This window comes from Nothoprocta perdicaria, unplaced genomic scaffold (assembly GCF_003342845.1).
Source record: "Nothoprocta perdicaria isolate Ctin4 unplaced genomic scaffold, notPer1 scaffold_87, whole genome shotgun sequence".
NCBI lineage: Eukaryota > Metazoa > Chordata > Aves > Tinamiformes > Tinamidae > Nothoprocta > Nothoprocta perdicaria.
The window spans coordinates 2,708,385-2,734,308 of NW_020456165.1; the positions used below are offsets into that span (position 1 = coordinate 2,708,385).

The 25,924-nt window shown below is 40.9% G+C and overlaps 1 long non-coding RNA gene across 1 annotated transcript; it reads left to right on the forward strand.

Annotated features, from left to right (window-relative positions):
* Positions 1-20,493: 20,493 nt before the first annotated feature.
* On the forward strand, positions 20,494-20,833 carry LOC112958465. Its single transcript, XR_003251423.1, has 2 exons — positions 20,494-20,670; positions 20,791-20,833. It is a non-coding gene; the product is annotated as an uncharacterized LOC112958465 (long non-coding RNA).
* The last annotated feature ends 5,091 nt before the right edge of the window (positions 20,834-25,924 follow it).

Sequence of the window (25,924 nt, forward strand, 5' to 3'; positions counted from 1 at the left end):
GCCCGGCCGGCCGGGCGAGAGCGCCCGCTGCCCGCGGCCGCCCCGCGGGCTGCCGCCCGGAGACTGCTGCTGGTGGCCGGGCTTGAGCGGCGGCGACTCTTTGTTCCTGCCTCGGGTCTGCACGGCCATCTCCGCATAGTCCCCGCCGCCGCCGCCGCCGCCGCCGCCGGGCCTGGAGGGGCGGGAGCGGCGGCGCGGGGGAAGAGGAGGAGGAGGAGGGAGGGGAGGGGACGGGGGCGGCCGGTCGCCGCTCCGCGCGCTGCGCCGCTCCTGCCGCCGCCGCCCGCTCCGCCCGCGGGGCCACGTGGGGAGGGGGCGGTGCGCGCGGCCCCGCCCCCCGCCCCGTCCCGCCCCGCCGGGGCGGCCAACGGCTCCCGCCCCTTCCCGCCGCGCGCGCGCGCAGGCGCCGCCTCGGCGCCTAACGGCCGCCGGCAGCCGTTACCCGCCGCGCTGCCGCCCTCGCAGGCTCCTGCGGGGCTCCCGAGCCCCCCGCAGCCAAGCGGCGTCTCCCTCCTCCTCCTCCGGCTCCTCACCTGCATGGCTCCCGATTTGGGGCGTTCACCTGTGAAACCCACCCCGCGTTGCCGTTTGTGAAAGGCGCCAAAATGATACCTGGCTCTGGCCCCTTGCATCCCGAGGCTGGCCCGGGGCTTAAGGGACACTGGTGACCAGCAAAGAAAGGCCACGAGAAGAATGTAGCGACTTAAAAGTCCTGTGCACTCAAAAGTTTTTTTTTTTTTTTTTTTTTTTTTTTTTTAAATGGAAGTACAAATCTGGCATAGCAGGGTGATGCTCTGCCTCTGAAATTTAATTTAAAGCGAGTAATTGCATGTTTACAAGAAATAAAAGCCCTTTGAAGTCTGTGAGGCTGTGCTCGGTTTATAGGAACTGAGGGTTAGCTGAAAGAGTTTTGGGTCTCTCATAACGGAAGGTCGACATTTCCCTCAGATGGATTTCACTCGGAGATTTTAAGATTTGGCCTATTTTTTTAACGCATGCTCCTGTGCTGCTGCAGGAGGGCTTCCTGCACATCTCCCTCCCAGCCCTGCTTGTCCAGCAAGCAGATTCCATCGTTTTCCCGACAGCGCCGGGGACTCAGCACATTGCATAATTGGCCATAATGGCCTGAAAACATTTATACTTCCTCCCAGTCCCCATTTAGATTCTGCGTAGCGTGGACCTCTGAAACCTGAAATGCTCTTGCACGACTTTCTGAAGCGGTTGTCCTCAGTAAATCATAGTAGCTATTACTGCAGCTCCCGCACTAACAAATAGAATTACTGTTTCACTGATGAAGCAAATGCAGCACAACCGGCAGACGGGACTGAGCTGCAGAGGAAAGATCTTTCTTCCTCCGACCTGTTCTTTTTTTCTGGTCAGCACAACTGTGGTCAGGCAGCACCGACCTGACAGTGACACACCAGTTTAATCACCATTTTTGGGTAATGGTGATTAAATACAGAAGAGTATAACCTCTTCATTTACTAAAATCTCTACCAACGCCCTCCTTCATTGCTCTCTGTCTGGCCTCTTTTTTTGTTTTTTTTTTCTCCATAATTTCTTTCTCAGCCTTACATATTACTTGCTTCCCAGATGCCCATTATTTCTTTCTTATGTGTTTCCTCTGACCCTGCTCCCTTTTCATTTCTCTGTAATCATGTTTCAGCTTCTGAGTTTTCTACATGCTTGAGCTTTTTTTGTGTGTCGTCTTTCCATTCAACTCTTTCCTATGTTTTCCTGGCATTGCCACCCTTTTCCACTCTGAAGTAAAAGCCACGTAGCTGTTTCTAAAATATTTTTACAGCTTCACTTTTCCCTTTTTGTCTCCTTTTTCTATTTTTTTTTCAGTGAATCCTGTCCTGCCTGAAAGTAAGGTTTCAGCCTCATGCAGCAAATATTATGCATCCTATCATTTCAAAGAGCTGTTTGATATAGTTGGATTGTTATGAAAGGAGGGTAACTAACTTAGTTCCAGATTCAGCTACCGAAGTTATCAATGTATGAGAAAAGAAAGGCCTTTATATCTTTGTGGTAGTTGGAATGTTGTTACTGCAATAACAGTATAAATATTTATTACCACAATAAGAAGTATAAGCTGATACAGCCCAATAAAATAGACAAGTCTATTTTGACAGAGGGTCTGTGTACCACATATTCCTATATTCCTTAGCTTTTTGAGGGAAAATCTTTGCTTTACCCTACCTCCTTTAAAAAAAAAAAAAAAAAAAAAAAAAAAAAAAAAACAATGGCATATTTCCCCTGTTATATTCATATCAAAAATGAGCAGGGCAAACCTTTCGGGAAGGAATAATACCTCTCATTTGCCCCGTTTATGTAACTGTGTAAGGCAGCCAGTCTCCTGGGCTTACGAGTCTTTCAGACATGAATCGCTTGCAACAGATTAACATTACAAGAAACATTTATCTGTGCTTATTATATACTACGTATATCTGAGAGTATAAAAGGAACACTATTCTAATATTTGAAGACTTTTTTTCTATCAGCTTTTCACTGGCTTGACGATGTACTTTCTTACTTACTTGTTTCTTTCTTACTTTTTTCATGATCTACTGCCCTTCATACTTCATGCTTTGCATGAATCCTTTTCACAAATTTAGTGACTAACCAAGTCTGCTGTTGCTGGCTGTGTTTTGAAATGTGCCGTCTCCAGACATTGAAGATGTTCTGAATTTAACTGGCATGGGAAAAAAGAGTGATATGATGTGTTCTGCTGACTTTCAACTCCTGAATCCTACTTTTAAATTTTATCCAAGTCAATATAGTTATAGGAACAAGAAAGGGTTGGCGCTATCAAGGTTCACATCATTGCTGTGCGATGGTTTGACTGTTAGGATTAACTGGGCCCAGGCTAGCCGATGGCAAATTGATTACCTTCAGACTGATTTCTTTTGTGTAGCTCTTCAGATAATTTATTTCAAAAGATACCACCCACAGTGCATAATTACAAAGTCACTCACTGCTTAACCAAAGGACTCGAAAGATTTACAAAGCTATAAGTTTTGTGATAAGAACACAGAGAACATCAAATCCTTAGCTGTAAAGTTATTCAACAACTGTGAATTGTGATAGAGAACCATTAAGCTACCTTGAAAGCAGCACTGCAGTAGAGCAGTACACCTCTAAAAATAGTAACTTTCTTCAGTCTGAAAGAGATCTAAGCAGAGGACAATGTTTCATACAGAAGAAATCATTACTAAACCTTTCAGTAAGCCAACACATACTTTGTTCTATTAAGAACAATAGAGGGAAAAAAAAAGAAGAAAAAGAATATCTACTCTGAAAGTTGATTTGATTTCTCTCCGCTCTTGAGGGTGCTGAAGGACATGGTAAACCCCAAGAAAGACAACTCCTTGGTCAGCTTCTGCCAACTTCTTTGGCCCAGGGACAGCAAAGTGCTTAACGCATCACTCCCAGCTCATCCTGGACCACATCATCTGTGTTTCTGCTAAGTTTTCCTTATTTCTCTGACCACAGATTTTCCATCAATGACCATTTGACTATCTGTTCTTATTCAAACTCTCTTCCAGCTTTCAACAGCCTCAGGATACTGAGTTGGGTAGTGTTTTTGACACATTTTCAGCAGAGATAATTCATAGTCCTTATGCATCAGGCCTTGCCAGTAAAGCACATTGCCTTGGCAGTTCCCATTCTTTCTCTGGCACTATTCCCATGGACCCAGGGCACGTGCTCCTCATCACCAAGCAATCCAGAGCCTACTCTCTTTTCCTCCACTCACTCTCCATCCTCTTTCTTGCCACCAGTTACCTCACTTTGTTTCGCAGTTTATTATCCTTCTCTTTTCCCAAGTGGTTTGAATAAGACTCTCTGTGGAGAGTCTCTTTTTGAGTCTTTTTTTTTTACATATACCTCCCTGTTTTTGTATATCTAGAATGTTTCTTCTACTGCTCTGCTTTGTTCCAGCTGTGTTGCCTCTGAGTTTATGCTGCAAATTTTGTAACTAGGGAACAGTTAATCTGCCACTGGCAACTACCATGTCGCTCTGCCTCTTTGAAGTGCGTATTGATCCACCACCCGTCCCCATATTCTTCAGCAGGCTCTTAGTAAGAGCAGGGTTGCATGGCAGCAATTGCTAGGGAACTCCAGCTCCCTTTCCTTTCCCTTACTGAACCCAAGTTGAGCATGAAATAAAGCCATAATCTGGAAGGCACGTCAGGTCAGGAGACAACTGCACGGCTGCTACTTGGTTAGCTATGCTCAAGCTGGCGTTAAACTAGCTATTTTGGTACTGACCGCAACATAGCCACAGATATATGTAGTGCAGAGCCCCAGGTAAATTAGAGCTTTTTGAACTCCATACCAGATGGCCATGTCTGGCTTAAATAATTATTGCTCCTGCTTGAGCTTCAGTCACAGGGTAGACAGATTCTTATTAGAGGAAGCACCTGGTATGGACAGAAGTAGCTGGGAGCTCTTCTTGTGAGACTGGACTGAATAGAAGAGCAGAAGTCCAAGTAGTCTCTCAAGGCAGATGTGAAGAAGCAAAATTGCCAAAGGACTTGGCAAGTGATGTATCCATCCAGGAGAAACAGCAAATGTAATGGTAATCAATCAATAATGTGCATTTTGTACTCCTTAGCAACTCAGAGCGGCCAATTCTCTTTTTGTAGGATATGAATATCTCCCCATGAGTTAACTCTCTTAAACGCACGTTACCTGTGTCCTGAAGAGACAAAAATGGGCTCCTGGTGAGTTAGTAATACAGCAATCTGAATGCTCCTGGCACATCTCTGCTCACATCCAACTTCTCTCACTTTTAAAATGGCAATGGCATTTTTAGCTATATAACTGCAGCATCTATATATATATAGTTAATATATATATATTCCTGTGCACATATATATGTATTATATATATATATATTCCTGTGCACATATATATGTATTATATATATATATATTCCTGTGCACATATATATATACACATACACACTTACATAAGTGAAAGATTGTTTCTACAAGAAACAAATGAGAACAGCTTTCCTGTCCTAGCAACAAAACTCATTTTTTCAATATGGAAGGTCCTGAAGACCCCTTTTTTCCTTTGACATAGAAATTACCTCCTTCCTTTCCAGAGAGATGATTGTGACTCTCAAATTGCCTGGCTGCCAGGATAGCACTGGAGAGCATTAGTGACTCAGGAAAAGAAAAAAAACTCTGTCACAGACTTTTTCTGATTTCTTCTTTGAGGTTCCACTACCACCATTTTCATGCTACCTTAAATACTTACCTGCAGCTCTTAAAAAACAGCTTAAAGACCATGAATTATTATGAATATCAAGAAAAAAAAAATAAAAACTGCGTTGTGAACCTCTTTGAGGTAAGATATCTGCAGTTACCCTTCCTTGCTCGCTGCAGGCAGAACGGTCCCAGCAGCACAGCCTTCCACTTGCCCTGTTCAGTAGCCAATTTGGGAGATTTGCCAGTGCCCCCTTTTACAACTCTCCTCCCACATGGAGCCTGGAACATTTCTGTAATTCATCACCCTTCTGAGGACTTTTATGTCCTCTGCATGACATAATCCCTTTATAGATTTCAAAACGAAGCTCTCTGGCTGTTTGCACTTTCTCACTGTGCACATTTGGCCACAGCAAGCGGTGGTGCCGATTCCGTATGGATGCCAGGATTCACGGCAACTGCATCCCATTGTGCTTCCTTTGTGGGAGGAAGCTACACAGCGAGTTATCTCAGAATCCAAACCTCACTGTTACAGAAAGAAGGGGTGGACCCAGCTTATCCTAAGTTGGGTCCTGAGTTACCAACCACCAGGGCTTTGCTGTATGGGATCACTGTTTATTTGGCAGCTTTTAAAGCATATACTGCCAGAAAATGTATCAGACAGGGGAAGGAGACTCCAGGGACAGGCAGGAGCAGAACAGGATGCACTGTATGAGAGAATGAGAACATTGGCACCATTTCTGGTGGCAACACAGAAGATCAGCACTGGACTTCGGACAGTAACATGAGAAAAGCGATGATCTGCAGGTGTGCACAAAATAGCTTTCAAGTTAACAACAGTATCACTGTTGAAATACATTGCTCTTGCCACACTGAAATCTGTAAACCAACACTGCTGGAGACCGACTGGTGAATCGGCTGTGGCAGGAGGGAGAAAAGCTTGTGAACCCCGATGAAACACTATGGGACAGCTGTATCAGAAACACTGGTGGGGTGCAAGCTCATCGGATGGAGATGTTAGCAAGATAATTTATTGTTTGCCACCTAGATATTCGTGTCAGTAGGGATTTCATGGCATCCTTTGCTGCCTCAGTTAATGAAGGCAGAGAAGAAGCAGACTCAGTACCTGCAGACAGTGACAGAAAACGCCTTTGACAAATCGAGTGAAATGGCAAACCACATTGAGGACAAGATGATCTTGCACACCATCTCTGTATGCCTGAGCAAAGGTGAATCCTTTCTCAGGAACTGAGTCACCGACACGCTCATTCTGAGGTCTGCATGGTGTCTCATTTCTTGCTAAATCTGATCTTGTTGCCAGAGTCCTGGTCTCGAGAAAAAAATGTTGCTGAGGCTAGAACCCTTTAATTTTACACACACACACACACACACCAACTTAAATGTTAACATAAAGTTAACATAAACATATAGAGTCCTTGACGGTCACTAGCAGCAACAGTTTAGTCTATTATCCTCATCTCCTTCCTCACCTTTTTCGATAATCGATGTCAGTTCATGGTCCTGACCATTTGTTTCCTCCTGCGTTTCCATATGTGTTCTGAGACACCCAATGAAAGGGTGTTGAAAGTGTGAAACGTGGTTTCATCCAGTGTCCAGAGACCCTGCAGATAGCAGGACTCTAAAGCATCAGGCTTTAGAGACTTTATCTATATATTTGTTTCACCACGCACTTAAACAACTAGACACAACTCTGTTTTCCACGGTCACCCGGAGGCATCATGGCATTACACCGCTTATTAGTCTGTCCCTCCTCACCACACCACCTCTGTGTGGCTCTTGGGCTACCAGGGAATGGGTGCTGCTTCCTTGCAGCTGGAATGATGCTCGCAGCCGGGTCGAAGGCTTTGCGGTGACAAACACGAGTAAGTGGAAGCGGTGCCCAGTTTTAAAGCATATTTTTGAGGTCACAGTGCCCTCTACTGTCAAGGAATCCTCTCTACCTCTGCATCATCTCGACAGAAAACAAAATGCAGCCAACATTTAGTATGTACTCACTGAAAAGACACACACACACACGTAAATATATGCATTTCCCTATAATTAACACAGTCATTTTGTTTCAACATACACTTTCACCTGGCCCAGTGAACTAACTGGGCTGTTGACTATATAAAGAATAAGATGTAAGTTGACCAGGGCATATTCATTTGCTGTTGACTATAAGATTATTTTGTCTGAGTTCCTATTAATTTAAAGTATGAAGAACCAAGTCATGTGAGAAAAGTACTAATTTTAAGTACACCTGCCAGAAATATATATTGCTCCTGGTGATCATTCTATCTCTGTAAATATGAACAACATATTATGCATTGACATTTTATTTTGTAAACTCCTTCCCTTCCTGTTCAGGTGTTCATCCTTTCACTGATGAAAGACGGGATATTCTGGATGGTTTCTCTCCTTCTTTGAGTGAGTCCTGATACACCGTCCTCCAAGGGAGCCTGGAGTCATCCCCACCTTCCTGCCAACACAACCTCCACAGTCAGAGAGCCCTTGCAGCATTCCCTCTAAAAAAAAAAAAAAAAAAAAAAAAAAAAAAAAAAAAAAAAAAAAACACCTTTTCTCCTTCACACAAGACACGAACTGCTCGAATGGCCCTTCTTGCTAGTCGTTTTAGTAAATAGAATTTAACTCAAAGCAAAATAGAACTTAAGTAAAAAGTCCTGGCTTAGCTCACTTCTGAAGAAACCTGCAGCATGCAGATGGTAGCACTGAAGCAGCAGGGAGTTAAAAAAATACTGCTTGTTTTGTATTGTGAGACCCTCTTAGCCTCAAAGAACATCTCAGAGTGCTTAGGGCAGCAGCTGGCTTGTTATTTTCCTAGAGACAAGTGCATCTGTTCAGACTCCTCAAGGTGCTACAGCTCATTTCCCAGTAGGGAACATTGTAGCGTGATTACATGCCTAACGACAGGTAGAAGCTCAGAGGATTTTGCTTGATGAGAGGCCCCATTGTGTATTGACCAAGAACTAAAACTTGAATGTCTGTACTTCACGTTGATACAAGAATGAAGTAAGGTTTCTGAACAATCCACTTCCGAGTGTGCACATATATTCAAACATATGTGTGTGCATGTATTTATAAGAAATAGCAATCAAAAACTAAAATTCATACAGTACAGCTGGGAACAAAGCCATATTTCAAGTGTAGAAGACAAAGTTATCTTTATTTAACCATTTTGCCATGCGACTGCTAAATCATAAAGTCATAGATAATTTCAGTGATTCTGACTAAGGTCACAGACAAATCCAGAATGGAACTGAGGCTGCACTGGAAGAAGGAAACAGTATCCCAGGCTCTAATCTTGAGTTTCCTCAGGAAAGCTGCTCTCAAAATTGTCCCTTGATGGAGGGAGAAAAGGCAAAAGAACTGAGGAGTGTGGTGGATGGAGTGATGGTCAGTGCTCATTACTGGTGCAAGAACATGTTGTTGGGACTATAAAGATAGTCTATGAAGAAAGCTTTGTGCAGGAGTGAAATGCATAATGACCACTAGCAATAAGTGCTGAAATCGTAACAAATCTTTTGTCTTTAGAGAGGTTTCCTTTTTTGTGCATGCTGAGGCAATACTTCAAAAAGTTCTATCTACTTTTCAAAAAGGAAGAGCTTCACTGTCCGTGCACAGCTCACAAATGACTTTGGGAGCAGATTTAAAGTAACTTGATGTTTACACATACGTATGCAGAAGTGCTTCCCGGGAAACCCAACTCAACCTAGAGACCATCTCTAAGCATGTCAAGGAAAAGATGGTTATCAGAAGTACTGAGCATGGATTCACCAAGGGGAAGTCATGTTTGGCAAACCTGACAGCCTTCTACAATGGAATGACTGGCTGACTGGATGATGGAAAAGCCGTGGATGTTGCCTGCCTTGACTAAAGCCATGGATGTTGTCTACCTTGACTTCAGCAAGTCTTTCGACACCATCTCCCATAATATTCTAATAGGAAAGCTCTGGAAGTGTGGACTGGACAGGTGGACAGTGAGGTGGATTAAGAACGGGCTGGATGAGGGTGGTGATAAATGAGTCTGAGTCCAGTTGGAGGCCTGTGGCCAGTGCTGTCCCCCAGGCATCAGTACTGGGACCTGTGCTGTTCAACCTGTTCATCAATGACCTGGACGAGGGCACTGAGTGCACCCTGAGCACGTTTGCAGATGACACCAAGCTAGGTGGAGCGGCTGACACTCCGGAGGGCTGGGCTGCCATCCAGAGGGATCTGGACAGGCTAGAGAGTTAGGCAGAGAGGAACCTCATGAGGTTCAACAAGGACAAGTACAGAGTCCTGCACCTAGGGAGGAATAACCCCAGGCAGATCAGGGGGTCAGATCATCAGTCCCAATTTGGGGTTGACCTGCTGGAATGCAGCTTCCTGGACAGGGATTTGGGAGTCCTGGTTGACACCAAGTTCACCATGAGCCAGCAGTGCCCTCGTGGCCAAGAAGGCCCATGGGATCCTGGCTGCATCAGGAAGATGTTGCCAGCAGATTAAGGGAGGGAATCCTGCCCCTCTGCTCACCTCTGGTGAGGCCGCACCTGGAGACTGGGGACAGTTCTGGGCTCCCCAGGACAAGAGGGTTGTGGAGCTTCTAGAGAGGGTCCAGCGTAGGGCAACAAAGATGATTAAGGGACTGGAGTATCTCTCATACGAGGAAAGACTAAGTGAGCTGGGCCTGTTTAGCCTGGAAAAGAGAAGGTTGAGAGGGATCTGATCAATATGTATAAAGTTCTTCCATGTGAGGAAGAACTTCTTCAATGTGAGGGTGACAGAGCCCTTGCACAGACTACCCAGGGAGGTTGTGGAGTCTCCTTTGGCGATCTTCCAAATCCACCTGGATGCCACCCTGTGCCCTGGAACAGGAGGGTTGGACTAGGTGGTTCCTAGAGGTCCATTCCAGCTTCAACCATTCTGTGATTCTGTGAACCTCCAGATTTCAGATAATGCTTATCAGCCTTATAGCCCAGGCTATTAGACATGTTACAGTAAAAATAATGCAAAATACACTAAGACTGTGCTGCTTTACTCTCTTTCATTCAAAAATCTCTTTCATTGTAGTGAAATCAATCAACACTGTTGCACAGCCGTAAGGAAACTAAGTGGTACACTGCATACGTAAATAGAAGTTTCATATCTCATGTGTGAAGTCATCTATTGACCCACTTAACACTAGTAAAATCTCAGTAAGGAATGTATCCGAGAATGAGCACTGTGTTTCAGGAACGATACATAGAGCAATTTAAGAACAGGTTTTTGTTTAATTTTTTTTTTCCCTTGTATTATCCTTTTGCACCTTATTGCAATATTTACTGCATTCCAGTTATGGTAGTTACAGAATATACCCTTCAACACACATGTACAGCAGAAAAAAACACAAGGAAAATGTGAAGAACAGCCTGAAAATGAGTGAAATATGGGGAGATACAACGTCAGTTTTCAAATATGCAAAAGGATGTTGCAAGGAAGAGACACAAGCCACAAGATAAGAAATCAAGAGCTAAGATTACAGTGAGGGACTCGCTAGATGTTAGGGCAGACTTCTAAAGTAAGAGCAGCTAAACCTTGCTGCTGAGGAACCTTGGAAATCTCCACTGTCAGAGCTCTTAGGAGCAAATAGGACAAACATCTTTCAAAGGTAGTTTAATTATAAACTCATCTTGGCTTGAGCCAAGGAATTGATCTCTGAAGAAGCCTTCCCACCTTATTCTTTATTATGATAGAGAACCTCAGAGGTGTTGTGGTTGGCAGGGACCTCTAGAGATCACCTAGTCCAACACTCCTACTCAAACAGGGTCTAATGCTCAATGAATTTTATGAAATAAATCTTACTCTAGGTATTTCCTAGCCCAGCTGTGGGATAGAGATGATGCAGATGATCCAGAGCCCCTACTCTATGGACTTATTTTTTTTCCCCTCTGACTCTGAGCTAGCATTCTGCGGTTGTTCGTCACAAAGGCTCTGTATAGCTCAGGGAAGATTAATCTTCTGCAGTGAAATACATAGCAACCACTTCTAACTACGTTAGTGTCTGAGGAAAAAATAAATAAAAGAGAAGAAAATGAACTCTAGAAGCAAAGGAACAGGAGCATTTTCTTGGGTTTTTGTTTTAGGATGGGAAAGATGACAAAGAAAGAGAAAACAATGAGCTTTCAGTGAAAAAAAATAGCTTGGGTCAGAGGCCTGAGTTCCTCTAATGGATCCGCCAGGGACCTTCTCTCCTTTTGCAAGTACAGTGGATGGTCTAATATGAGAGTGATAACAGAGAAGGAAGGGTTTTGTGGCAGTGATGGTTAGCTTGATTAGTCAAGAGACTGAGAATGCATTTTCTCCTCCAGATTATAATAAATGCTGCACTTTTATTTATTTGGTAGAATGACACCCAGTCTATTTGCCACATTCGAAAAATGGGTCTGTGTCATGCCTTTCTCTCTGAAGCAATAAAAGTCTCTTCTTTCCCAAGGTACCAGATACTACAAAGGTGTCTGGTAGGGCATGTACTTCCTCATCATCTGTCACTATTATTGTATGAAAAAAGAAAATTTGGATTCCTCACACTTGAAAGAGAAGAGCCCTAAAGAAGGTAAAGGAGTTCACAACAATAAATCCTTGTTACTTCAGAAGGAAACTTCAAGTTTGTCTTGCATTCATCTTCTTGTTAGCTTTATCTCAATAAGAACTGTCAGATTTCTATTCTGTCTACTCTTCAGAGATGTTTTATCCTTCTCTTATAGCCCCTTTATTTCTGAGAAACATAGAAAGAAACTCCTCTTTCCAAAAAGCCCCCAAAGATGGATTGGAAAGACAGGGAGGAATTCAAACTTCGTGACCTGTCAAGCATGTGTTTCTGCTCCTCAGAGATGGCAAGGTTGCATCTGGAGTTAGACACATGTTCTGTACCTAAACATTTCCATCAAAAGGAGCTTTATTCTCCTTTAACTGGAGAGTCCAGCTGAGAAACTCTCATCCTCCAGCAGAGACTATTCTATATCTTTCAAGGCATGATTTCTTTCTTTTCATTGTGACCATTAGAATAGAGAATCAAAAAAAAAAAAAAAAAACAGAAGTTGAAAATGTAGGTGTCTAAGCTCCCAATTTGTACTTTGTTACCTAAAGAAATAATATTTAAAACTCTGTATATTCTTACATGAGTTTGCCTAGCTGTGTCTGACTACTGTTCAACCAATTTAAACTGAATTTGACAGTCACACTTTACAGTAGTAGCAAGGTGTTTTATTAGCCAGTTGACTTTATTAGCCAGTTGACTTTTTGAATTAACAGTTTTAGTCTGTGCAAATAGTAGAATGAAGAGAAGGTAAAATTTTGGGAGTACTGCAAACAACTAAATCACAGTGGATTTTTTATAGTTCATTTTCATCCTGCCCAAAGTGAAGATCCAAAAATGTATGTAGATTATTTCTCAAAAAGGAAATGCATTCATCTTAATGCAACTATTCCACCTGCATAGCTGTTCTCCGAGTGAAGTGCTAGGGGTGCCACACTACCCAGATCAGCAGCAGTGAGTCCTGGAAGACTATCCTGTTACACAGTTCTGGCATATAAGGAGAGCTGTAAGTGCACACATCTGCTTTAAGGTTTGTAATGCTTCCTGAGCATTATAAATGGGCTTTTGTGTAAATGAAAATAAAGCTCTGTATTTTCTGACTGGTACCATGTGGGGTACATGCTCCAAAAATATTTAAAGAAATCTCCTCTTAAGATATGGACTGGTGTATTTGATTTGCCTACTGAGAAGAAATTAGAAGACATGTGAGTGTGAGCTAATATTTTCTCTTTTCTTAAATAGTGTTTGTTATAGACAACACTAGTATCTGTTGAAAATATGTAAAAATGAAAAATAGTCTTACACCCATAATAGAAAGAGACATTACAAAAGACATCATGGCTTCTTGGTTGGCAAGAATCCAGCTGTATTAAAACATAAAAAATAAAAAAAGAAAGAGAAAATCCCACTCAACTTCAGAAAAAGAAAGGGTCATAAAAAGCTAGCAGGTACAAGTCAGCATCCTTTCACTCATTTTTTGGATTTCACACCTGAGGATCTGATAGAAAATCTGTGAAGATAAATTATGAACACACGTTTTATATTGCATAGAAAAAAAATGATGCCGAAAAAATGCTTGAAACCCCCAGATTAATTTTTTTGCAGTGGTAACAGAGTAGATTCCGGGGTGGGGGATAGATTGTGGGATAGAACTGAAATGATCACTATTGAGGACAGAGGCTGAGAGCTAGGAGAAGAACCAAGGAGTTTGGGGAGTCCCAGGAACAGGGGTGCAGGAAAAAGTCTGGATAGATCTTTTTTCTTTTTCTCCTTCCCCTTTCCCTTCTTCCTCTCTCCCTGCCCCGCATGGCCCCCCTGTGCTTGCAGCTCCCTGGATTTCCCCTAAGCCACAACACGGAGATGCCAGGACACGCATCTCGCGTGCAGCAGGACACGAGCACCGCGCACATCTGCTGCTGGTGGCCCAGGAACCGCCGCCGGGAAGCCGGCAGAGGGCACAGAAAGCGCAGGAAATACGGGACTGCAACAAGGCACTTGGAAAAACACACATTTGCTGCTTCGGGTGTCAGTTGTCTTCAAGCTTTAAGCGCAGGAAGGGAATGATCAGGTGATTTAAAAACCTTAGCTTTGATTAGAAAGAAAGATGGATGGATGGAAGTTGTTTCAGGGCCTTTCTACCTCAGATCTACTTCTGCATTTCTACCTCAGGTGGAAATCTAACCTCAGGTCCAACCAACAGTTGGGGCAAGAAGGGGAGGTAACAAAACCCTCTGGTGTGCCCAAGCCATGGAGAAAAGGGACTGGTACCCACAGCCGGCAGGGAGCTGCTCTGCTCCCAGGAGGCAGCTTTGGGAAAGGCTTCCCAAGGCTTCCGCGAGGCCCGAGGGCCATGGCGAGGCCGGCTGCAGGGGACACCCGTGCCAGGGATCACACGCATGGATATCGGCATGGGAGCAGGGCACAAACTGACGCTCAGCGGGCGCTCGGGAGGGATCTCTGCATGGAAACTGCTGCAAAGGGCAGGACTGCAGCCCCCGGCAGCCTTTGCTATAGCCGGCACCGCCATTCCTTGTTTGTTTGTTTTCCACCTAATGATAGAAGAGTTTAAGTGTGACGACACACAGGGGAGCAGAGCGGCGACTAGGTATTCAAACAAAGGACCTGGCATGGCCAAAAAGCTCAGTAATGACTGAAATTGTCAAATGAATAACCTATTTCCTTGAAAATGAAGTGAGTTTCCGAGTGAAAGACAGACTGAAGGATAGACGGAAAGACAGAAAAAAAAAGTTATGTTGATAGGTGATGAAGTTGATAGGTGTTTTAATATTTCATTTTGAACAAGTGCAAATAAATTACTAAAGGAAGAATGGCAAATATCCTGAGGACACAATCAAATATTTTCAGTGAAGGCAACATTTCAGACCTGCCTGCACTGTGTTTCTAGCCCTTTTTGTCCTCCAACCTCTGCTTTTCCATTTTCAATCCAATCTGAATCAAGTTTACCCTAATTTTACAGTCCAACATCCAACTAAAAAGCATCCCCAAGCCCATTATTTCAGATACTTAAATACACCTGTGTAAACAGCAACACAGAAAAGTCTCTTTGACATTACAGCTTATTTTGATTATTATTAATTTGGTTATTATTATTTTGGGGTAATTATTTTAGAAATGAGTGTATTTGCTGGCATAGCAACATCAGCAAAAATTATTTTTAATATTGGTACTGGTAATAGCAAAAGTTAAATATAACCCCACACAAGTCATGACCTAATTAGAATCTTACTTGTTTTAGAGAGTATGACAATGGTTTGGGACTATGTTTTTAATCTTACTATCATTTGGGCGCAGAGCTTTAAACTAGATTTAGTTCACCTCTATCTATTTGGAAATTTCAAGGGTTTCCCCTTAAAGGAATTTGGAGTTTTTATGAAATTTTGGTTCTTAGAGGTATATTTTCAAGGAGTAAAAAAAATAGAAAAAAAAATTAAAAAAAAAAAAAGAAACATCACAAAACACAGTAAAAATACAAAAGAAAAAAGTCCCAGAGGCTTTTGCAGGAGAGGGAAGCCCTCATGCTGAAATTAAATGTTTCTGTTTTAAAATCAGATTGCGGGGATTGCAGCCATCCTGTATTCAAATTTAAAATGAGCTGTGTACCTTACAGCTCTCCATCCATATGTTCCCTTCATGCGATGTTGGGTGGAGAGTCCTAAAGCATACTGCTTATAACCTCTTCCAGCTATCAACAAGGAAATCCAATTAAAATTGCTGAAACCACATTTAGATTTCATGATCCATCTCCCCGATATAAACTTCCTTTTTTTTTTTTTTTTTTTTAAACTAACAAGCGCATACCCTCTTATATAACATTTCTATAAAGGCTCACTTTTTATTTTTAAGCCTCTGATTTCCACATTAGCTTAAGATATCTCTTTTAAGTGCTACTTCTCAAAGGAACTTCACATGAAACCTATTTTAAGGCATTCATTAATTCACCATTGGTGAGGCATAAAGCATACTAAAAATGAAGTCATTATTCGTTTTAGGATTATTTATGTCATATGCAGTGGTGGGGGATATTTTGCAGAGCTCTGTTTCCTTCCTCAATTTCATTCCAACAGCTTGGTGCACTTATTAATTCTTATGGCTTTCATTATTTAAGTGAAGATGAAGTATAGTCCTCCATTTCCTTTCCTGAGGTCCTTTTTGTCTTCTCCGACTAATTTATCCATCTGGATGCATGCTCAGCCTTTGTCACGATTCACAGATAAAGCAGAAACCCATTAGTTTTTGTCCCATTTATTGTATCTGTCTATCTGAACCACTGGTTTAGTCCTGGCCATGCAAGTTATTTTATGTGGGCACATCCCTAGAACCAGGGAGGTAAATAGGGAATCAGCACTGCAACACAGCAGCTCGGGTAAGCACTTGATTTTCTTGCACTTGAACACAGTTTATGGCTGATTTTTAACATCTGCCTGAATCAGGGTCTGGTATTGCAGAAATTGTCGTGTATGTTTTATTCCTTCAGGTTATATAACAGAACCCTGTGTCCTATGCTACAGTAGTCTTTAATCATGTTGTAACTTTGTTTATGGTCATGAAACTAATTTTTTGGGGTTTTTAAGATTTTTTTGTTGTTTGCAATCTCTCATACAATTTTATGTTTTAAAATGTCTCCCCTGGTCTTCTGTTATCATACAGGGCATATTCAGTGCAAAGTTTTACATGGGCACATAGAGCAATTCATCTCAAAATGACATGTTATTTGCTTAATTTGGTATTTCTATTTACAATGACTCTAAATACCCACTTGGATCTTATTCTCAGCTTCCTATTTATTTCTACTGTAGCATCTGGAAAGTTGCTATTCATGTCTTTCTAGCTTTCCCAGTCTGTTCCTTCTGGTGAAAGTGCCCATCTCATCACAGCTGCATTGTGGATTTCCAGAATAATGCAAGCCTTAAAAATATTTAAGTCAACAACTTTTGGATATCCCATTTGTGGACACATTTCTATTTGCAAAAAGTGGCTTTACCAAAGCCTTACTAAAGCTTGGACTTTGGGGGTAAGTATCACCTCAGCTTCTCACAGCTGTCCACTAGTGTTTTAGCCAAAGGCAGGACGAGGACCTTGCTCAACCCCAACATGCAGTTAGGAGACCGAGCTATGAATGAGGCTTGAACAGCGCAGATCTTAACCTCTAGGTCCCTAGATCACCTCAGCCTTGAGTTAAGCCAGCTCTGCACACAGGCATCAAAGAGTCTGTGTGTTTGTGTGTGTGGACAGGCACACAGAGCAGCCCCAGTTCTGCTACCTACTTTGCTCCCTTTATCAAAGCCCTGTAGAGAAAAGCTTGCTGAGGAGGGTACTCGAATGGCCAAGGCTATTGACGGGACAGGAAAACAAAGACATGATGTTATGGCATGGGATAAAAGAAACTTTAAAGTTAAGTTGCAGGAAGGGATGGCAAAACTTCTAGGTTTTAGTCATCAGAATAAGTAACAAGCCTGTCAAAAGAGCAAATGCGATGCCTAAGACTGTCAAAACAGGATGGAGGAGTTAGAAGCATGATTCTTACTAAAATTAGTGGGATGTGTGCATCTATATACCTGGTTGGATTTTAAATCTCAGCCTATAATATTCCTTATCAATCATTTCTTTTCCCTCTTGCAGGCATCTAGGATGGAAAGCATTTTCTCTGACTGAAAACACAAGTTGCCCAGAAGAATTGGAAACAGTGCCAAATTTTTAGGCAGTATACACAGTACATGCTAATTCATTTAAAAACAACTGAAAAACACTTAAAGCCTTGTAAAGGAAATTAAGGAGGCACCAGCATTTGACTTTCGTAGGTGCAAACAAAAACGTGTGATGTTCCTGGTGCACTGTAAAATGAAAGAGCAGAGAAGGACAAAGGCTTTTACCTTCTAAAACAATCTAATCATCCTCTGGAAATACACTTTCCAGTATTTTGGAGTGACTATGTTAACAGAAAATGGGAATGATTAAATAAAGTTAGGCTGATAAATCTCCTGAGCATAACTAACTTATCTTTAAAATCATTGAAGTCAGGTAGCATGACTGGTGTCTCAAATCTAAAAGCTATGACATTGAGAGCAAGGTGATTGAAGCTTGCCGTTCCAAAGCCCTGGGTATATGTTCAGATATTTTCAATGCAAATTTTACAACCAAAGATTTGCATCTAGATAAAAATGATTTCCTCTTTCAGCTCTGTTGGAATCTATGGAAGAGCAAGGGAAGCAATAATAATAGACTTGTAAGTGACTCTGCATCAATCATGGCTAAGATACAAACAAAAAACATGAAAAAAATCTCTTCACAATCAATTTTTACAGTAAAAGAACATCAGAGATGATGAATAGACTTGGTGTCTCAAAAAAAAAAAAAAAGAAAAGAAGAAAAAAATACAACAAAATGCTGGTGCTGACAGAGGTGAGGAGTCCCAACTCCCTATGGAAAGGCCCCTCACTGATCACGGCCACTTCCAGCAGCTCCTATTAAGCACAGACAACCCATTTAAGAAGCACAGCTCATTGCAGCTCTGTGCTAACGCAAGGAGAGACACAGAGAAAGTGGATTCTGATGACAAGGGCCCGAACAATTTAGGGAGTTATATTATGCATTGTACCTAAAAAGCTGACTGGAAGCCAGTGCAGGCTTTATTTAGAAGGAATCATGAACTTCTGCAATTTCATATTGCTTTCAGGAAAGACACAAAAACTATGATGTGTAATTCATCCTTTCTATGAATCTCTAGGGACACTCGACCATAAGTTAAGCACCTAAACAGAAAAAAGTTGTAGATGCTCTAAGACTTTCATTTTTGAGAGTGTCAACAACTATGTATTCAGTAGCAGATATTTGCCCTTTTCAATTAATCATATTTTTTGATCTGGTTCTCTACAGACACTGACTGAATTAAAACAGATGAAAAGCTAGTGGAGTGTCCTTTGCACATCTGAATCACTGTTATGTGTGTCACCACCATTCCTATTAACCACCTTTTTCTCCACACAGAAGTTTAAAGCAAATACTCATTAACTCAACCAAAACCAGGAGATTTTCTAGGACACAAAAACCTGAAGCCACTCCAAATTAACAGTAGATATTCCTGGCAAGCTTCACAATCAGAATAAAAGCAATTCAAAGTCAATTAGCAACTTAAAATGAGCCAGCCTGGCCGACTGTAATTCAACACTAGAAGAAGATAACACAGAGACTGCACTAATTTGTTTCAAATCTGTTTTCCAACATAGAAGTACCAAATGATGCCAGGTTTTGCTATATCTGCTTGCAAACCTGTGTTCTCTATTTCCATAAAAAGAAAACAGAAAAATAATTGGCAGAGCTAAAGAGGCTGCAGTGACCAGACAATACACTCTGCACTGAAAAAAAAGTTACCCTATATTCATCCTATTCTTCAGGAAACAAACAAAAAAAATTCCTGGCAAACATTCCTATGGAGTTTTGTTTGTTCCTCCAGATACCATCTGAGATAGGAGGTCCCCCAAAGAATCTCTCGCTCCTTGGCCAACACAGTGTATCCAAAACTGGCTTTAAGAAAGATATTAGACCACTGATAATTTAAATCTTTTTCTATAGTTAGAATTGTCATTACTAATTATTACTACATACAAATATAGAGCAGAAGCTGTATAATTTAAGTATTTTTATGCAATTGCCTTTTTACTTGCATACCATTTACTTCTCGGTGGCTAACACGCCATTAAATCATCATATTCACTATATAATATTTCTAAACAGGAAGTTTAGAAAAATCACTCAATTTCTGCACTCCAAGACAGGTAATTTGAATACAAATCTGTTTGCTAAAAAGGACAAACAAAATCCAACCTACAGCCACCATGAGTGTTCATCAGTCTTCTCAGAGTAATTCTGTCTGCTGGGAAAAAAAAAATCAGGAACTTTGTTTTATATGATCTGCTGATTTCTCTGTAATTGCAATCTCCATTCAGTATTGTCAATAAAGGTGTCTGGTGCATGGACAGCTTCTTCCCAAAGGCCTCAGCTCCACAAAGTACAGAGGATTCATTTGCAGAGTCACTGAAATACTTAAGCAATTATTTAACTTGAAGTCAGCAAGACTGCTCATTTTAACAAGGCATAACCATAACTTGAACAAGTATACAGCCAGAATTCCAGATTCAGGAAAGTACCCAAGAACTTAGTTCATCTTGCATCCAAGAATAGATTCTTTTTCTCTTTCTTTTCTACCAAGCAGACACTAAAATATGACAGATACAACAGACACCATATACACTCATTAACTCACCAAACTGTCTCCACTTTCAAATACTTCAAAGGTAAAGAGACACAGGAACATAAGGCTACAACTGAGCACCATTAAAAGCAGGTTGGAATTACCTCAGGCTGTCCTCTCCTTGTTTATATTCACAGACAGAAACCAAATTAAAGCACCTTCAGCTGTTCAGTGGGACCTCATGCTCTTCTATCACACCACATTTCTCTGGGAATCAACTACTGCTGTGAACTAGCTGCAAGACACCCAACAGCTGATCCCAGTTTGAGGATAAACTCAACTTCAGGTGCATAAAAACAATCCTTAGAGCAGCCTGAGGATTTTGTCAGAGATGCTTTAAGGAATAGAAAGCACCTCTACAAATCATTTGTTTTTTCCCAAGGAAATATTAGTTCTATTCACATCATTCTTAACAAATGCATGTCCAACCTGTTGTTAAAGACTTCCGGTGCTGGAAATTGCTCCTATCTTCCCTGGGCAGTGCTGTGCTTTGCTTCACTACTTCACTTTGAATATATTAGATGTCTCACAGAAGTGTCTCTCTTTTGAACATAAGCCTATTAAAATACAAACAAAATCTAAAGCTATCAAAGGCCTGCAGTAAATAGGTAGAATAGTTTATTCCTTCTGACTTCACATTCTTCATAGATTTGAAAATTTCCTGTCCCTTTCCATAATCTTCACTTCTCCAGACTAAATAGATCCCCTTTTCCCTGCTCTTTTCTTAGGCTGTTTTGCCTAGGTCTCTGATCATTATCTCAGTAATTCTGTGATCCTCACATTTCAGCCTCTTATTTGTACTCCTGTGAAAAACAAAGTGATTTTGAGGTCTGTCTGAATAAAAATATGCCCGTAAGGCATTTTAAAAAAATAATTTGTGTAACAATGTACAAGTTACAATTACATCTAATTACGATGTAACTATCACTCCACAGGAACCCAAGATTTAGCCCACCTGGTGCAGATGAGCAGCTCTTCAGAATGCTGCGTGTTCTCAGAGGAATCCATCCCTGGTTGCATTGCACACAGTGATTTGTTTAGAGAAAGAAGGAGAAAGCTTTGGCTAAAGAATAACATATCAAAACACCCAATATTTTAATGAAAGAAACTGAATATCCACACATTTGCACTTCTGTACAGGTTTTGTGATATATATATATATAATTTTAAAGCTGTTTACAAATAACATTTAATGCTTCAAATATTACATAATGTTGATATTATTTTTCTAGCAGAAATAAATATATTGCACTTAAAAAGAAACTTTTCATTAGATGTTGCTTCATAGTTTATGTTCATAACTTCTTTTTTCTTTTTCCATAAAAAGATTTCCCCCCATCCCCACCCCGTACACACAAACACACACTTCAGTACATGGTGAATGTGCTCACGCAATGCATTATAAACAACAAAGTCAACACAGCAAACAGCAGAACTGTGGTACATTCTGTTAAAGAGGTTACATCCAGTTTTTACCTTCCTTATTTTTAAACAAAAGCTTCCCTCCTGTTTCTGAAGGTACAATTAAAAAAGAAAAGTGTTTAAATGTGCTAAAGGTAAAATACAGTAAACTGTATTTTTTGTCTTTAAACTAACTTTAAAAGTTGCTTGCGAGTTTACTTAAATCACTGCTTAGTTTCCTTTTAACAAAGTAAAATAAATGAAAAGAGGTTGTCATTTTATAAAATACAGGCTATATTCAAGGACAGTTTGTTAAAGAGTAATTATAAATCCTCTGGGCAGCAAGTACATGGTTACTAGAAAAAAAAAAAATCTTATGTAGCAGAAAAGGCTCGGTTAGGAATATGGATAGTAAGAACCCCCCAGAAACAAACATAATCTTGCCATGAGTTAATGTCACCCATCTGCAGATGATCAGCGTAAGCGCTGTGGGCACAACGACCTCCCAGCTAATGAGCTGTACGTGTTACATTGATCTCGCTACTGCTTTTCTGTCCGTGGGTAAGTTAGCACAATTTACATTAAGTACCAGTTTTGGAAAGTTGCCTGACTTTTCACCATAGTTTTCACTGATATTGCTATTTCTGTGTAATGCACACACATACATAAAGAGCAGCCACCACACTTAAAACTCTTTGGGGGAAGATTTCCTATTTGTAGACTGTAGTGCTATTACACAATTACCCTTGGACCTGTAAAGCAGCATTCTCATTAGAAAAGCACTCCTTAATGCTGCACTGCTATCCACGTTCTCCTTGCTTGCTTGTCAGATCACACCTAGAAGAGAACCCTTGAAACTGGTGGAACTGAATTTGTATCTTGGACAGACCCTCACACCACATAAAGTAATACCAAAAGTCAAACAGCCAGATTTATTTTTCTAGATGCCTAGCTTCTCTCAGGGTTCCAAAAATAAAATAATAATAATAATAAAAAAAGACAGACAGATGCATCTAAGTAAGTTCTGTTAGTCTCCAAGATGATTTTGTTGGGTAAAAGACCTGAGGCTGTTGAATACCTGTGGATAAAAGGGTAATCCAGAAAACACCCAAATGCACTCGTAACACTTTGCAGGATAATCTTATCATTCTCTGTGAAAAGCACATTCGGGCATGTTCTCTCCACCCTTCTTAAAAAAACAACACAAAAACAGCACCAGCTTACTGAGCCAAGAAAGCTCATAAAGGTGAAGAGCACTTCACATGGGATATAAATGTAAATTAGATTGGAAAATAAACTCTAGATTATATTTGGCATTCCTAGACCATTCGCCAGCAACAGATGTTCTGTACTGAAAGTGATATAATTATGACAAGCAGTACAGCAACTCCTTAAACAAATTACTGAGTTATTGTTAAAATAGAACAGATTGTTTTAGGCAAAGTGATTTCACTCTTTAAGTCATTAATAGCAAATTTACATTCATTTTCTTCCAACTGTGAAATCAATACTAAAGATGCAGCGTCGGTTTGTGGTCCTTCCTGTAGAGCATTGCTGGTATCTCTAGAGTCACCATCCATACGGCTGGACTTCATTTTTGGATAAGAAAGTTGCATGAAATCCTGTCTCCGTTACAGATAGGAAATTTACCACTGACTTCAGCGGGGCAGGAATTTTATCCGTGGAATCATTCACATGCTGGCTATTCCCCATAGGAAGCTGGGAGGGACAGGGAGCAGAAATTCCCCAAGACAGCACAACTTTTCCAGCATGTGCCCTGTGGTTTGTGTGCATTTGATTCCTCCCAGTGCAACTCTATATAATTGGTTTTGGAGACTGGATTGTGAGTGGAAATTAGGAAACATACTTGTTAACCTTATTCCTAGGGGAGGTTCTAAAGAGCTGTCCTCGTTCCTTTGACACCAGCTCTGCTTGGGACCTGCCTGTGATTCTGGAGCAGGGGAAACCCAGTGGGTTTCTGATGCAAAGGACCTCATGGAGGAGAAGTACAGGCCAGGAAACCAAGGAGGGATTTATTCTGTTCAGCAAAATCAGCCTGTGGATTTATGTTTTCTTGCATTTAAAAGTCTTGCAGATGGCTTTGCACAGCCCTTTCCTTGGTGAGCTATAATAAAAATCTCATCACAGAGAATTTGAGTGAGAATTTGGCCTTCTTATGTTTTTATATAGGGAGAGTCTACAGACATATTTTTCTTTCAGACATGGATCATATGTCATTCCTGGTGAAAAACATTTGTCTTTTCATTTAATATTCTTGCAAATGATAATGTCAAATCCTGTTTCATTGTTTCAGGAAAAGCCAGCATAATTTTCTCTGAAAACAGCATCAGAGAAATTTGTGCCAAATACTGATATTTAGAGGATAAGGTCCAGAAAAGAGCAAAAGAGATTGTATACTTTATTTTTCTGGACATGCTTCATGAAGGGAGGGTAGGACATTTCATGAGCAGGCTTTATATAACTTCAAAATTTACCTACATCATTGTGCCTGTTCCAACCATTTCTGAGTTGTCTGAAAGCTGCCTACTTACTTGATTGCTTTTTGATATAAGTATCAGTATTGAAGCCACGGGCTTGAACTCTGAGCCTGAACACTGAATCTCCTGCAATTCCAGGTAACTATACGGTTCTGCAGAAGGAAAGAGATGCAATAAATAAAACAGAATTTCTCACAGGCTTTAGTGAAAATCGTCATGGGATCTTACCTAAGAATGACAAATACAGCTACATACATCTCTTATGGAAGTCAAGGGATTAAAATTTCCTTTCATATCATCCTTAAAATTCTTTGAAGACCTATTTTCTTGTGGGACCAATATCGTCTGATTTCCTGAAAACCTGCTTTCATATAAAAGCAGGTCCTGAGCAGACAGAGGGAGTGCCCTTTGCAACACGCATTTTTCTGATGATGTGAGTGCCTGGAGCAAAATCTGATGGTTTGATACATCAAGCCAAATTCAGTGTTTAATTTTAAGCCCTTTAAGTACTGCAGAGCTTGGCTCATTATACAAACTGGCTCACTATATGGAATTCCTCACCAGCTCATTTGGCTCATTATATGGAACTCCTTGCTCCAGATCCAGAAACTATGAAGGGTCTCATTGCTTATCTTTGTTTACCTGCAGATTGCAAGAATTGCAAACTGCCTTAAGTTTTGTCGTTGCTGTTGTTTCTGTTCAACTGTGAGTAAATTTACACTAGGCAAATATTGTAGGTAACAGATGATCAAAATGGCCAATTTCACAAGATTTGAAATTCAGCTATTGGAAAATATACAGAGATAGCCTTTACCTATGGGATGTATCCACTGGCCTAACAGGAATTGAGGACAATTCTAGGAGGAGGTCATAACTATGTATAGCTGGGCATGTAATGTAAAATAATGGGTATATGTATGGCTCGCTTTTCACTTTACTGGGATGGCAGGTGGGTGACTCAGTGTCTTGCACTCTCCCTACTACCAGATGATTTTGGGGATGCTATCAGGGATTTTACTAGAAATTGGTAAAAAGTAGTGCTAAACAAGTCTGATTACCATTCTGTGTTCTATCTCTACACAGATCTTTACTATACGAGACTGTATTGCTTGTTTTTTAGTTTCTGTAGAGTGCGAGAATTGAGGTCATTAAAGCCTCTTCTATAACTTGGATGCAACTATACACAGCAACTCTGTGTTGACTTCTTATTTACAGTGAAATCCCAGCTCCTGGTGTGCCAAAACCAGCATCATATTGGTGCTCTTTTCAACGGTGTAAAGGATTCCTGCCAGCTCTCTGCAGAGAAGTCATTTTTTTCTGATGACACTAAGCCTGGTCCTTCTGTTGCATGAGACAACAAATACTAGAAAGTGATGACTGTACTTCAATTAAAATGAATTCCTAATCACTGACTCAAAAAAGCACTTAAATTACAAGCAAAGTTCTGAAAATCAGAAGAAGCAGGAAGATATTCCAGTGCCATTTATCTTTCATCAATCTGTTGCTTATATCTACGGAGAAAGATAATAGGCGGAAATTCTTTTATCTTGGTATTTGCAGCTGGACACAGGTCTTCAGTGCCAAGTGCAGCAGCAAATAAAAGCTTTGATTTAAGGATTTGATGACTTTTGGATTCCCAAGTTTAAGTAGCAGATTTTTTAAAATCAGCACTTTCCTTCATCATACCTAACAGACTGTTAAATTGCTCCTCTTGGAGCCTGGGATAGGCTTATTTATAGACTTAAGAACAGAATACATAGAATAGAGTAGAATCCTGTACACAGTTCTTTCTGGAGCAGATAGAGTTTTGTGAAGAAAACAAAAAACAACAACAACAACAAAAAAGCCTTGTTAATAATTTCCTCTTTGGAGTTATAGTAGCAACTATAAAATACTGCTCTTGGTGAATATAAGCCAGTCTTTTAAAAAGGACAGTGACCTTCTCCACCTTGTCCCTTTCCCA